Raw genomic sequence first — 13,654 nt, 5'->3', positions numbered from 1 at the left:
GTTCACTATAATGCTCCTCAAATCTCTGTAGCACGGTTCTGGCTCCGAAACACGGGCAATTGTACTGCTGAAAGATGACATCGATACCGGGGAAAACATCAAGCATGAAGAGATGCAGGTAGTTCACAGCTGTCAGCATGTCTTGGATTACTACCACAGGTGCCACGCAAGTGCTGGAAAATGTCTCCCACAGCCTAATAGTGCTCCCAGCAGCTTGCGTCCGTGTCGCACTGCACCTTTCGAGCCGTCTTTCACATCGATGACGGCGTTTGTGGAGACGACCATCGACCTAAAAAAAGTAAACTCCTCCAGAACAGGCCATGAAGGCCCATCGGTACCGGCCGTCCGCCGTGTCATCCTCAGCCCACAGGCGCCACTGGAGGGGCATGTGGTCAGCACACCGCTCTCCCGGCTGTATGTCAGTTTCCGAGACCGGAGCCGCTACTTCTCTATCAAGTAGATAGAGAAGTTTGCCTCACAAGGGCTGAGTGCACCCAGATTGCCAACAGCGCTCGGCAGACCGGATGGTCACCCATCCAAGTGCTAGCCCAGCCCGACAGCGCTTAACATCGGTGATCTGACGGGAACCGGTGTTACCACGGCGACAAGGCCGTTGGCCGGCCATCGACCTAGTGTAGGAAAAATATGATTCACCCGAAGAGACGTCACGTAGCCACTGATCGACGACCCCCTGCAGTCATAATTGACCATGTCGTTGGGTCACCATGTGAAAACGTAGGTGTGGTCTGCTGCAGAGCTCCACGTTAAACAATGTACGATGAACGGTGAGGTCAGAAACACTTATGCGTGCATCAACATTGTGCTCTTTCGCCAGAGATGCCACATATCATCATCTACCCCACTTTGCAAAGCAGATAAGCCTCCAAACCCCACGTTCTGTGAAGAGTGGTGGGCGTCCAACCTGTGGGGAGGCGGGTGGAAATTATTGAGAATATATGTGTTTTGTTTGTTTTCCCGGCCGATTAGCCATATGTGGAGCGGCGGGTGGAATAATTGTTGTTAAATGTTCCTATTATTTATGCTGTCTTTTGCCGTTCTCAACACTGGCTCACTAACTACAATATTGGCAACCAGAAAGTGACTAGAAAAACGTGAAGCCTTTAATTAGAATTCCTAATGCCCACTTCATCTGAGAAATACACTTATAGCTACAGCTTATAGCTCTGAGGAATTAGGAGATTGTCTGGGATTCATAATCAAAAAAGATTCTCTCTAAAATGTTCACTATATTCTGAAAATCACAGACCAAAAAGAATCCACACAATCCAACTACCAGAGCAGTTCAGAGTCTAATGCGCTGATGCAACTATAACTGTTCAAACTAAATGTTTAAGTGAATGCTCGCCATAATTGGATGATACTGCTCTTCAAACGCCACGCTAAATAATGGTAGAATGTCTGTCCCTCGACGGCACGTGAAAATACGACATACGCAAGCTGAAGATAGATCATTAAAGTCATCCCAGAATTAACACTTCACTCGAAAACGATTTCATGGTTACGCGTATCCCGAGTAACTTATTACGGCATCCGAGGCTGTTTATAGCAATGATACCGACGCGACGCGACGCGACTCCCGGCACGGGTGGTGTGCTATTCAGCGTCTGGAGAGAACTGGGGCCTTTTTCTCTCGCGCAGCATTCTTACATATAAAACGGCGGTGCGGACGGCTAAGGGAACGCCTGATCAATTCCGCTCTCCCGACTAGCCGCTGGGCTAGTAATGCACCACTTTAAGTTACTGAATAAATCATTGCTTCCTTTGCTGATGGCCGATGAAGCTCTCAATTTAAATGTGCAATCAGCACACAGGTAAGTAATCATAATAAAAGTCTGACGTGGCTAAGTCAAATACTTTGGGCGAGAGAATTAATTTAATTACACTACACGCAGTAGACGAGCTGTGAACTTGCCCTTTGGAGATTCGCTATCGCTATAGTTTTATAGTTATTCAATTTAAACTTCTCACATCTTTATGATTATAACGGATCTCCCTTCTACTTAAATTTAAACATCCTAGCCTTATTTATTCACCTACTTAATCTATCTCGCTTCCTTAATTTTTAAGACGAAAACCAGAAAATGATGAATTTCAACTAAAATTTTAATTTGTGGGATCCAGAATACTGTTTCTACTAAATTATTATGCAAAAGGAATCTAAATATAAATTTTTAAGTTTCTAGCTCTTTTCTGTTGCGCCAATGATTTTTACAGAAAAACGTCCAAATTTTGAAAATGGTTAAAGTTATTGAACTGATATTCAACACATATTGATTTAGTATTACTCCTGACATGCTAGAAACGTTTCAGGTTATTTACTTGATTTTTAAAGTACTACGCAACATTTATGACGTCAGAGCTAGTTACAGTGGACTGGCTGGCACACAATGGAAAGACTGATGTGAATTTTATACGGCGTGAGTAGGCTGCTTCCCTACAAACCACTTAGTTCCTAGTTTCGCCGTTTTCGAGATATTCGTTCACAGGCTCTGTGTAATAATAATGTGCCCTTTGTCAAACTCGTTTATCTCAATGGATTCTTCCATTTGCAGCCCACATCTTCGCTAGGTTGATGCCCCATCCGTGCCTGCTCGGCTTACATACCTTTGTTTCCGCGTCAAGTGCCCGCAACGCCACCAATCGACATCCAGCGCCGTGGTGGACAGATGGCAGTAGTATCGAGTACACAAGTTGTAAAATGGCGGTGCGTTGGTGAAGCTGTCATTTATACACAGGTGAATCATGTGAAAAGTTTTCAGACGGAGATTAACGGATTTTGAACGTAGAACGGTAGTTCGACACAGACGCACCGGAGATTCCACTTCGGAAATCGTTAGAGAATTCTATATCTGAGATCCACAGCGTGAAGAGTGGGCCGAGAATAACAAATTTCAGGCATTATCTCTCACAGACAACACAGTGGTCTATGGCCTTCACTTAACAATCGAGAGAAGCGGCGTTTGCATGGAGTTGTCAGTGGTAACAGACAAGTAACACTAAGTAAATTAAGCGAATGATTCACTATGGGACTACGACGAACGTATGTTAGGACCGAGCGAAATTTGGCATTAACGAGCTATGGCAGCAGACGACTCATGCGTGTGCCTTTGGTAATAGCATAACGTCTGTAGCGCCTCTCCTTGGCTTACGACCATATCGGTTGGATCCTAGACGACTGGAAAAGCCTGGCCTGTTCAGATGTGTCGTGATTTCAGTTAGTAAGAGCTTATGGTGTTTTCTGAGTGTGTCACAGACTCTGTGAAGTCATGGACACAGGTTTTTAACAACGCACTGTGCAATCTGGTGGTGACTCTACAATGGTGTAATGGTGTAGCACATTGATTGGAAACGGCATGTTCGGCTACTTGGAGATTATTTGCAGCCATTCATGGATTTAATATTTCCAATCAACAGTGGAATTCTTGTGGATGAGAATGTGCCATGTCACTGGGCCACAAGTTTTCGCAATTGTTTTGAAGAACACCCTGGACAGTTCGAACGCAAGATTTGGCCACCTAGACTGTCGGGCATGGAACCCATCGAACATTTAAGGGGCATAACCGAGGTGTCATTTCGTGCACACCATCCTGCACTGGAAATACTTCCGTAATTGGAGAGGGGCGGAGGGGCGCTATAGAGGCAGCGTTGCTTAATATTTCTCCAGGGGACTTCCAACGTCTTGCTGAGTCCATGTCACATCGAGTTGCTGCTCTACGTTGGGCAGGAGGAGGTCCGGCATGATATTAGGATGTAGTCCATGACTTTTGTCACCTTAGTGTGCGTGTACCTCATCCATCTGTGTGCAGTGTTATTTATGTGAAAGTGAACAAAGTTTTCTGTATTTGCGAATCGTGTAACTGAGGCGCGACTAGGGTATCAGCCTGTATTCACCTCATGGGCTGTGAGTAACCGCCTAAAATCCACATTCAAGATGGTCGGCACACGTGCTGGGCGTTTCATCCTGGGGCCTGTGTACCTCTCTGTCCCAGAAGCGGCGCTTAAACATGCACGACATGCACGACTGGGAAAAATCCCCCCCCCCCCCTCTCTCTCTCTAGTTGGCAGTCTTTACTCTTTAATATTGTAAAGTTCGAATCGATAAGTTATATCGCCGCCGATGCTGAGCTTTCCTCCCATGAATATAGTTTCTCGTAAAGATGTGATTACTTTGCATTGTTTCATTCTGTCATCTCATATGGTGCCATATTTTGCGGTAATCTGTGATCCCACCATGAACATTCTTAGCCCAGGAAGAGGCATTCAGACAGATCTGCGGTGTCAATTTGCGAACTTCTGTGTAGCCCATTGTTCATTTGTTTCGGATTCCTAACACTGCCGTCCCTGAAGGGACGAGCGATTTTTTTTTTAAACGTCCGATCGGTCGCGAAATTAATACATCAGTGAAAATCCGATGACCCTTTGTGCATATGTGTTGTGCAGCATCTCTAGTATGCCCATCGATCGCTTCAAGTTGCACTCTTCGGTTTGAGCACACTGTGAGTACGTAAAGATGACTAGAATAATAGTCTTTCCCACCACGTGTGAAGTGTGTACAGTCATTCCGTTTCGTCATGCTGAAGAGCTCTACTCGATTTCATGTAAACCATATAACGTGACTGCTGTGCATAACAACCAAGTGCATCCATAATGTAGGAACTTCGAAGCAGGACATAGAGACGTTAATGCTACAGGTAGTTACAGAACGAAACGAATAATAACTGGTGATCTTGTTGGCGAATGGATCAGGAGATTCGAGAAATCGTCTATGACGAGAATTCAGAAGAAGCGAAGAGCAACATTGTCATCAGGGATTGTTCGTCTTTGTGACAATTCTCAGTCGCACACGGCAGCTACCACAAAGACGCAGCGTTTCGGGGGGGGGGGGGGGGGGGGGGACAGTGTTTGATCACCCATCATACAGTCAGAACTTGGCTCCCTCTCATTTTCATCTCTTCGCTCATGTGAATCGCTGGATATGAGGACAGCATTTTGGCAGAGGTAGCGAGCTGCAGACCAGCGTAGAGAATTTGTGAAAAGCACAGGTCGCTGTCTTCTATGATGAGGGTGTTAGAAAGCCTTACCACACTGTGACAAATGTCTAAATTGGAGCAGTGACTATGTTGAGAAGTAGTTGGAAGACTTAGCTAAATGTTGTAAATAAAACATTTTTGATTTTCACTGTGATTTCCATTTCACAACCAATCGCCCACTGAAAAAAAATAGCCCTGGTATTTTCCACCATTTTATTTGTTGTTTACGATACTGACTCATTAAGAGGGAACTGAAACATTCATTCAGTGTGCGCTATTCAGCAGGTTTCATCTGAAATAGGCTTCCAGCAGAAGTGAAGAAAACTGCGTGACGAGCCCCAAGTGTTGAAATCAAGGTTGAAATGTTTCCTTGTGGCACACACTTCCTGTTCTGTACATGAGGTCCTCGCAGTTCTTGACAAATTTTCTCTGTAGTGTGTTATCTATTCCTATACTCTCTCACAATTTTTATCTTGCCTTGTTAGTTCCGTAAATCTTTTGTTTATAAATTTTCTACTCATAATTCCTTGTACTATGCACTGGCTTGTTCCATGACCGAACAGCTGTAACTCGGACGGTCTCACGGAATATGATAGGTAAATAACTAAGTAAATAGAGACAGCCCACTTTTGTAGAGCTCACAGGAAAACGTCAGGCAGAAACATAAATACCATCTTTGTTACAAGTGAAATCTTTTTACTGATCTCTTGCAGACAGGTATTGTAACAGTAAAAGGTTACTGCGATGTGAGGCTGATGTAGCAACTGAAAAATTTGATTTTTTATGGGGTATTTTAGTGACGGTATCTTTTTTAATAAAAATCACTTGTATAACTTTTTAGCAAGAGCAGAGAGAGAGAAAGAGAGAAGGAGAAAAGGTGAGCTTTCCGTACATCGTAAACAGTCGTAAATTTCTCGTGCGTACTCTGGTTTTGCATATAGGTCAAAGATGTCACATTAGTTGTTGCTCATTGGGGTAAATGAGTTAGATCTGAGCATGATCTGTGACCACAGGTCAATCGGACAAAATGACGGAATTAGAATGGAAAAGGAGAAAAAACGCAGATGGCAGAGACCCGCGTAGACGCTTCTGAAGGCAACTATTCGTAGATACAGTCTGTGATAGATCTCGGTGCCACCGCATGAGGACCTGGGTGATACGATGCTTGCTCGAATTAGCGAGAACTAACTTTATATCACTTTAGTCATTAAATGTCTCCACTCAATTTAATTACTGGAATCAATTCCACAAACTTATTCGTGAAACTGATAACACAGGTCAATTGTAATATTACTTTGCCCGTTTATCTCATTGCTGTCTAGTGTTTTATTATGATGTCTTTCCGCACATGCAATGTTTCGTCAGTTAACGTGTACCATTTTCGAGCTCACATGTGTTCCTTTGTACGAGTTTACATACTGTTCTGTTCGTATGGTCGCTGCCCGCTGGTGTACTTCGTAACTAATTGGGAAATTTTTACGTTGAGATGTGTGGTGTGCTCGTAGCTACGTGGTGAAGAAATTCTTGGTAAACTCGAGATTTTGCTTAGCATGTCGTGGTTAGTGAGATCCAAGAGCTTTGTCTTGCCAGATTGTGATTAACAAGGTCAGAATCCGAGTGACTTCATAAGATGCAAATGGTTTCTCATATGACGTCGATATTCGTGATTATTATTCGAGTTAGTTTCTAGGTGACTTCGTGGGTAGTCTAGAATTCGACATTCTGAAGGGCTGCATTATATGCTTACTCGTACATTATGTATCGTGTAATTTTGTTGTTAACTCAATTTTTTGAATACATAGTCTAAGTGTAAAACAGCCTTCATGAGTTTCAGTGACAGACTTCCACTGTTCAAGAATTTTTGTCCCGAGGCTAATAATGGCCAAGATGTTATGAATGGTTCTCTCTTTAGTTTAAAATAATTCGAATATGTATTTCTAATATGTATTTTCCGAATAATGCACTCGTATTTTTCTCCACTTGTGTTTTTATTAAACTGTATTGGAGATTTGTATCGCAGTTGTTCATCAGGTGCCGCCGAAGTGTGCAGCTTCAATTCAATTTTGCTACAACGGATCTACTCTCTAAAGATTTACTTATGATTCCAGTCGGACAATTAGTAAGAAACACACTGAGGTGACAGAACTCATGGGGCTTGGGACATTCCATTTCGAAAATCGCTAGAGAATGCAATATTCCGAATCCACAGTGTCAAGAGTGTGCCAAGAATACAAAGTTTCAGCCATCGCCTCTCACCACGGGCAACGCAGTGGCCGACGGCGTTCACTTAATCACCGAGAGCAACGTCGTTTACATACCGTTGTCAGTGCTAATAGACATGCAACACTGCGTGAGAAACTCCAGAAATCAATGTGCGATATATGAGGAACGTATTTTTTAGGACAGTGCTGCGAAATTTGGCGTTAATATGCTGTGGCAGCAGACGATCGACTTGAGTGCGTTTGCTAACAGCACATCGCCTGTAGCGCCTCTCATGGATTCTTGACCATATCGGCTGGAGCCTAGACGACTGGAGAACCGAGTGTGGCACAGACCCCAGGATGCCACGGTCCCAAGTTGTCAACAAGGCACTGTGCAAACGGGTGGTGGCTCCATAATATTGTAGGCTTGTGTACATGCATTGTTCGGCTGTTCAGAGACCATTTGCAGCAATTCATGGATGTTATGCTCCCAAACAGCGATGTGTTATGGATGTCTATGCGCCATGTCACCGGGCCACAATTGTTCTCATTTGGTTTGAAGAACATTCTGGGCAATTCGAACGAATGATTTTGCCACTCAGATTGCCCGACATGAATCCCACCGAACATTTATGAGAAGTAATCGAGAGGTCAGTTGTGGCACAAAATCCTATACCGTCAACATTTTCGAAATTATGGTTCAGTATGTTTGGAGAGGTTTTCCAACGTCTTGACGCTGACGCTGAAAAGACGAGCCTATCCTTGGCTCGAGATGGTGCAGTTTGGACAAAAATTTGTCATTCCTGCGGTTCCTAGGGGGGAGAGAATAGGTCCTACCACTCTTGTTGAATTGTCCTTGCTGGTGGAGCCTGAAAAAGAGAAAGACTTACTCTTAACGGAGATTAGTAAACTTAATCCCTCAGCAGGTCAGAGGGAAATGTGTGAACCGACCGGGACACATTTTCCTCTGACCTGTTGAGGGACTAAGTTTCCAACGTCTTGTTGATTCCATGCCACGTCGAGTTACTGCACTATGTCGGGAAAAATGAAGTCCGACACGATATTAGGATGCAGCCCATGACTTTTGTCACCTCAGTATACGTAGATCAAATGTTACAAAATCTTACTGACTACGTGGTCAGGATTATGTTAGCCCACTGCACGACTTCTGTTATAAGACATAGCACAGCATCGCTGTATTCGAGCTCTACATTGACCTGAGAAAGTTTTCAACAGTTGCAATCACTGACGATCCCAGATTTCCCTCCGAGCCGGAGTCCCGTTGTTTCCGGTAAGCGGCAGGTCTGTGCCCGTGGGAACGCACGCCGGGCCCAGCCGATAATAGCAATGATCACTATTAAGCGCGGACGGCGCGACTAACGCGCATGCGCCTCATTTACATCCGATGAAGCGGGAGGAGGCGCGCCGCGGTGTGGTGTAGGCGACGCCTGCGTTACCTGCTGGCGGCCGGCAGTTTCAATTACCATTACCAGGGGGCGGGGGAGGGGGAAGGGGCACCGCGGGCATTGCCGCCTTATTTATGGAGCCGACGCCCATAAACACCGGCTCCTTTTAATTAGCGTTTTCTTGCCCGAACACCACCCATTAGAAAAGCGATACGAATCGATAAGTTATTTCGTCGTCGGTGCCGAGCTTTCGCGCCGTAAATATCGTTAAAAAACTCGTTAATGCCCGGCACCGTGAAATGAACACGTTAGAAAATATGTGCTCAACAGCTATTAATTGGACGCAGCAGAATCTCCCGGCCGCGGCGCCGCCGCCTCGTCCTTGTGTGCAGCCGTGTCCATCTTCATTAATTTGTCATTCCGTTTAGCAGCCCGCTAGACTCCCGGGCATATCTGCGGACTTCGGGTATCCCGGCACGACCCGTCGATCGTCAATGAGCGTCGATTAACAAATTGCACCGTGAAGTTTCTCCTCAATTAAGACATTTGCATGCAAATCGGGCCTTCTTCATTAACGCCGGCCCTATCGCGATAAGCTAATTAACTTCTACTGGTATCTCCTAAATAAATTAGCTTCTGTTCTGAAAGTGTTAATTACTGACTTCACCCCTAAATTTGTGAGCTTTTTCGCCGTGACGTATTTGTACACACGACAGCCTCCGAACACCCGGACATATTTTTTAGTTTATTTTGGCGACTACCTTGAAACACGCAGAAGACGACTTCCATATTTTCTAGCTGGATCTTCATTCTACAACTGCCAGACTTTTCAAACTGTAAGGTGAATACAGGTATAGATTAAAACAGTGTGGCGCATGGGACTCAAATTCGAAAAAGTGTCCTTCAAGTGCAATAATTTTAATGAGTGAGTTATCCAGGAACGACTCACACCTTCACTTTTCCCTGGAGCTCTGTCCTACTTTGCACACTTCACAGTACTCCTGCCCTTCCTGTAAACAGTTCCATTCGCCAAAAATTTTCAAAATAGCGAACACTACATGTCAAAGATTTACAAAAGAGTTTCCTAGGTAGTTGCTAAAGCATTTCTTCGCACTTTACTTTCTTCCAGGAATATTAGTCCCCTGTGAAATTTGTGAAGCGGAAGAGAGGTACTGGCAGAAGTGGAGTTGTGAAGGCGGGCCTGGAAAGCTCAGTGGGTAAGAACACTGGCCACAAAGCTCAGCCGGCCGTTGGTGGCCGAGCGGTTCTAGGCGCTTCAGTCTGGAACCGCGCGACCGCTACGGTCGCAGGTTCGAATCTTGCCTCGGGCATGGATGTGTGTGATGTCCTTAGGTTAGTTAGATTTAAGTAGTTCTAAGTTCTAGGGGAGTGATGACCTGAGATGTTAAGTCCCATAGTGCTCAGAGCCATTTGAACCACATAACACAGTGTTATGTTTTCGAGAAACTATCGAGCACAAAGTTTCACACTGCCGGGAAATTTCAAAACAGCGTACACTCCCGTGCAAAGTAGGGGATTCATTCTGATACAAGGAGTAAGTTCGAAATACGGGGACAAGGTTGCAGCTGCGAGACCTGAGTTCCTCCTGGGGTATAGGAGGTTCAAATATGTTACGGGAATGCAGCCGGATGACGCTGTCGACAACCACCGATACTTCGACAGATGACCACCTCGTCATTTTCAACGCAAAACATCAACAAGTAAGTGCTGTGCAAGTGAATTTAAAACACCGTTTTGAAGATTAGTTCTGGAAATATAACACGCACACACACACACACACACACACACACACACACACACACACATACACACACACGCGCGCGTGCGCGCGCAATCTGTAGACACTCTCGCATCTCGCAACCAAAGACGATCGACTCCCGAAGTTATCGATAGTGAAAATTACTAAACAACAAGTAAGCTAGCATTAACTCTTCTCTCATCTTTTTGCCAGGGAAGAGAACAGGATTCTACGCAGAATTTAAGCAAGAAGATCCATCTCTGTGTACGAGGTTACTTACAAATTTAATCTCAACTGTTCCCTTGATAATACTATCCCAGTAGCTGGAAGCTCATTCCATTATCATCTTGGAGGGGAAGGAGGAGATTAGTGTTTAAGGTCTCGTCGACATCGAGGCTATTAGAGACGGAACACAAGCGCGGATTGTGGGAAGAATGGGGAAGGAAATTGGCCGTGCCCTTCCATAGGAATCATCCGGTCATTTGCCTGATCCGATTTAGGGAAATCACGGAAAACCTAAATAAAGATCACCAGACGCGAGTTTGACGACCGTCGTCCTCCTGAATGCTAGTCAAGTCTGCCACCCACTGCGCTACCTTGCTCGCTCAGAATCTCCATGTTCTTTTATTCCATAGGACGACCGATGCCAAGGCAATGTTCAGCAATAGCCGATTTGCTTTGCTGATATAACGGTGGTAGCGTTGATGCTCAGTACACCACTCCACCGCCCTGATAGCCTGGTCAATATATGACATGCCACAATTGCAAGGTATACGGTAGACACCTGCCTTGCGTGTGGTGTGGGATAGTTAACCATCAGTTCATAGACGAAACATTGAACGCGCCTCCTAACAGACCATCTACCACGTATGTTACAAGACATTCCGCTGCAGAGTAGGAGGAACCTTTAGTACCAATATTCCACGGACTAACACAGCACGAATTCACGAATTGTTTCCAAATAGCTGGACTGGATGCAGAAGACCTGTACCTTGGCCGGCCCGTTTCCCGGATTTGACACCTGTAGACTTTCTCTATGGGGGAATGGCTCAAATGGCTCTGAGCACTATGCGACTTAACATCTGAGGTCATCACTCTCCTAGAACTTAGAACTACTTAAACCTAACTAACCTAAGGACATCACACACATTCATGTCCGAGGCAGGATTCGAACCTGCGACCGGTGCGGACGCGCGGTTCTATGGGGGAAGCCGAAAGGCGTTGCCTACAAAGACATACCAACAACACCCGATGATATGCACAACGTATTGCTGGAGAGTGCACGAGCATCTCCGCTGGAATGCTAGCACGTGTGCAGCAGTCGTTCCAGACCAGACTGGAAGAGTGAACTGCCGCTGCCAGTGGTGATTTTGAACGCAATCTGTGATGGTCAGTTGTCTCGTTATTGCTCATAATCCACATAACTAGTGTGTGTTCTTGTGTTGTTCTTTAGTGTCTGCTACCACAGGTATTGTACAAGTGTCGGTGTAGGAATATCTCATAAACGACTCGCACTAGAAAGCTGCAACAAACACCAGTGAAATTCTAATTACCATACTTTTAGTTTGCTAATGTCAATGGGCATTTTTCCATTAAAAAAGGTTATGTTTCGACACTAAATATACTTTCTAAGAATTACTACAATCTGTTTAATGGCTGACAATACGAACCCCTGACGACCAATCCTCTATGTGAAGACCGAATATCAAAAGCACTTCCCACTTCCGCAATATTTCTGTTGCAAATTTTAGGTGATTCACCCTGTATGTTGTTATGCCGTGTTTATGATGTGTTCCTCCACTTCAGGAAGGCATTTGACGCCGGCCGCTGTGGCCGACCGGTTCCAAGTGCTTCAGTCCAGAACCGTGCGACCGCTACGGCCGCAGGTTCGAATCCTGCCTCGGGCATGGATGTGTGTGATGCCCTTAGGTTAGTTAGGTTTAAGTAGTTATAAGTCTATGGGATTGATGACCTCAGATGTTAAGTCCCATACTGCTTGGAGCCATTTGAACCATCTGAAGGCATTTGATACAGTCACACACTGTCGTATAGTGAAAAAGAGAAAACAAGCTTATCGACTATTGGACCAAATTTGTGACCTGATTTAAGACTTCCTTGCAGGCAGTACTCAAAGTGTCGCTCTTAAGGGAACAGAATCGACAGACATAACAGAAATTGCAGAAAAAAACCAAGGAAATGCGACCGGATCGTTACTGTTTATAATAATGTGAATAATCTGGTAGATAATGTCGGAAGGTCCAGATGATGGTGTTGGATAAAAAAATATGGCAACCCTATAGGACCGAAGCGAATTGAAGGAAGACCAGCATAGCTTTGATGAATGTTGCAGGGGTGGCAGTTGACCTTGAAAGTAAATAAATGTAACATATTGTGCACACATAGGCAAAGAAATCCACCACTGTACAACTACGCTATTGATGAGAAATTGCTGGAAACAGTAACTACCGTAAAATGTTTAGGAGTGTCGGAGCGACTTCAGTTGTAATGACGTCATAAAAATAGTACTAAAAGCAGATGCTAGGCTGATATTCTTATGAAGAATCATCAGGAAACGTAATTTATCCACGAAAGAAGTGGCTTATAAAATTGTTCCGTCGATTATTGAGTGTTGCTCATCAGTCACAGCCTCTTACCAAGTTGGATTAATAGAGAGAGAGACAAGATCCAAGGAGGAGTGACACCTATCGTCATTGGATCGTTTACTCGAGGCGAGAGTGTTACGCAGAAGCCGAACAAACTGCAGTGGCAGACGTAAAAAGAGGAGTGTTCTGCATCAAGGAGAGGTTTGTTATTGACATTTGTAGAGCTTCCGGGAAGCTTCGGACAACATATAACTTTCTGTCGCAAACATCTCGTGAAATGATCACATTGAGAAAATTCGAGAAATCAGAGCTAAAACAGAGATTCACCGACAGTCATTCTTCCGACATTAGTTAGTCGTACCAGAAGTACCCGCTGTACCCTCCGCCACACTCTGTCAGATAACTTGCAGACAAGATGGCGCCAGGATGACGTAACTGCGTCGTCGACATCGTCTACCATGAGTCGGCTGAAATGGTTTATCTTCACGACACACTTTGCGCATTAAACGCGTTTACGGCTGAAAAGGTTTATCAGCATTACACACTTTCCGCGTTAAACGCGTTTGCATTGCGATGCTGGCATACTCCCAGTGCAAACGACCTGAAGGAAGTGTGATATAGCCGTTACTGTTCA

The 13,654-nt window shown here is 44.8% G+C and overlaps 1 pseudogene; it reads right to left on the bottom strand.

Moving 5' to 3' along the window:
* Positions 1-500: 500 nt before the first annotated feature.
* On the bottom strand, positions 501-618 carry LOC126163515 (5S ribosomal RNA; annotated as a pseudogene).
* Between the last annotated feature and the right edge of the window lie 13,036 nt (positions 619-13,654).

Source organism: Schistocerca cancellata, chromosome 2 (assembly GCF_023864275.1).
Source record: "Schistocerca cancellata isolate TAMUIC-IGC-003103 chromosome 2, iqSchCanc2.1, whole genome shotgun sequence".
In the NCBI taxonomy this organism is placed as follows: Eukaryota; Metazoa; Arthropoda; class Insecta; order Orthoptera; family Acrididae; genus Schistocerca; species Schistocerca cancellata.
The sequence above is the reverse complement of the archived record's forward strand: the minus strand, read 5'-3'. Positions and strand labels throughout refer to the sequence as shown.